Below are 2,834 nucleotides of genomic sequence, written 5' to 3' on the forward strand. Positions count from 1 at the left end.
TTAAAGTTTATTGTGATTTTCACATTTTTTTTAAATTTTCAATTAACTAAATACATAAATGATTTTTTTTCTATATTATAATCCTTTCAAACTATAATAATATTTTCCATGTTTGATTTTGTAAAATGTTTTTCTTATTTTATAATATTATATTTTAAACTCAATGTATTACGAGAGGTTGTTTTTCATTATTCGTTTATAATATTTATATATTTTTTGAATTTTAATTTTATTTATTGTACAGAAGTTAATAATATACTTATGATACAAGGATTTCATAAACAAATAAGATGCTATAACCCGGTTTAAAAGCTATTTAGGTTTGGTAAGACCCATGACCCGCTTTTTTTAACTATAAAATTGTTTTTTAATTATAAATAATATATATCTTTTTTTAAATATATCAAATATTATTTTTTAGTATATCCCTATTTTATATGATTTTCATATCAAATATTTTGTGAGATTAATTTTTAATTTAATGAGATGCTATAACCCGTTTAAGGAATATCTGGGTTTGGTGTGACCCATACCCGTGAATTCTGATCAAATGCATGAGAAGCCTCCATTTACAAATAATGCAATCTGATGGCCTGGGAGAATTAGGGAGCAACCAGAGAACCTTTAAAGTCTTCGTTTATATATAGTATATATGGATAGATTAATAATCTTTATATATTCAAATGTTTGGTATATGTGGATGTTAATTAATTAAATTTTCAGTCTATCGTATTGTCAAAATTCAACACCATAAACATGACCCGTGAACAAAGAAAAATAGACGGATACACATAATAATAATAATAATAATAATAATAATAATAATAATAAAAGCTAAACTATAAATTAAAATATTTTATAATAAAATTGTATGAACTTGCAAATAATTTATACAATCTTGGTTTTCATAGTTACGTATAACAATTATAAATCTTTTAAATCTTGTTATAACAACAATTACTGATATATGTTTATATTTAAAGCATAATATAGTTAATATATATATATATATATATATATATATATATTCATATCTATACTATATATAATACATGAGTAAAGGACAAATATATTACTTTTTAGTATATCACTACCTTATAGAATTTTTATATCAAATATTTGGTGCGATTAGTTTTTAATTTAATGAGATATTATAACCCGTTTAAGAAATATTTGGGTTTGATAAGACTCATACCCGTGAATTCGGGTCAAATGCATGAGAAACCTTAATTTAAAAATCAAGAAAATCTAGTGACTTAAAAAAAATGGGGAGCGACCACATCATGACACATAGTATTTTTATGTTTCCGTTTATATATATTACTAGTTTTTATCCCCCGTATTACGGGGATTGTTTTATATTGTTTAATCTAATATTTATTTATTTTTTGAATTTATATTTTTTTATTGTATGAAAGTTAATAATATATTTATGGTTTGATGATAAATTGTTTCATAAATAAATGAGATGTTATAACCCAGTTTAAAAGCTATATGGTTTTGATGAAACCTAAGACCCGTTTATTTTTTTTACTATAAAATTGGTTTTTTAATTATAAATAATATTTATGAAAGTTAATAATACACTTATGGTTTGATGAGACCCAAGACCCGTTTATTTTTTTTACTATCAAATTGGTTTTTTTAATTTAAATAATATATATATATCTTTTTTTAAAATAAATAAGTAATTTTTATTATATCCTATTTTATAGGATTTTTACATCAATAATTTGGTGAGAATAATTTTTAATTTAACGAGATGTTATAACCCGTTTAAGGAATATCTGGGTTTGGTAAGACCCATACCTATAAATTCGGGTCAAATGCATGAGAAGTCTCCATTTAAAAATCAAGCAAATTTGGTGACTCTAAAAAAGGGGGAGCGACCACATCGCGACACATAGGATTTTTATGTCTTCATTTATATATATTATAGAGAGATATTTTAAAGTTAATGTTTCTCACTTTCTTTTATTTTTCTGTTTGTTCGTTCAAATTATTGAAGTATTATACTATGCTAGACGTCAATGTATTACAACTGTTAAATAAATAAAATTCCAATTAAATTTAAACTATCTATCAAATGCTAGTAACAAATAATTTAAACTATCTATCAAATACTGAGTACGATGATGATGATGATGATCAAATGCTAGTAACAAATGATAGTAAGTGAAGAAAGTTATGCATGAAAACTATGTGATAGTAATAAATATTAAGACCAAGCGAAGGGGAGCTTTATCCACGGCGTTTTGGTGGATAACGACGGGAGCCCCCCCCCCCCCCCCCCCCCCCCCCCGCGTTTTGGGGCAATTTTTTAGGCGCTTTGTAGATAACGCTGGTGGAAGGCACGTAAATTAAAAAAACAAAGAAACAAAGTTATGGAGGCTTTATGACTACACCGTGTTTTTTGTAAAAAATCATAACTCTGACTGTGGCGCCACGTGGCGCATAACGCCCAATGGTGGGGTTTTATGACTACACATGGTACAATGTCTTAAAAACTATTTTGGCGACAATTTCACATGTTCCAAGGTAGTTTCGCATAACTCCATTGAGAAACTACCAAACATGTCGATTAAATAATTTGTGAAAGAAAAAAAGAACAAACAAAAAAATACATAAAGAAATCTTAAATCAAAATTAAAAAAATAAAAAAGAAGGTAAAAAAACAATAATGTTTCTTCCGTTTTCTTGTTAAAAAAAAAGACATAATGTTGAGGAAAAATATCACCGTGTCTTTTTGTTTATCAATTGTTTTTTGTTTATTTTCGTCATTGTGTTTTTTTGTTGATATTGCGTTATATTACTCAACATTGTGCTATATTTTA

The sequence above is a fragment of the Bidens hawaiensis genome, unplaced genomic scaffold, assembly GCF_021521415.1.
Source record: "Bidens hawaiensis isolate Kalapana, Puna unplaced genomic scaffold, B.hawaiensis_p1.1 tig00040181_1, whole genome shotgun sequence".
Classification (NCBI taxonomy): Eukaryota; Viridiplantae; Streptophyta; class Magnoliopsida; order Asterales; family Asteraceae; genus Bidens; species Bidens hawaiensis.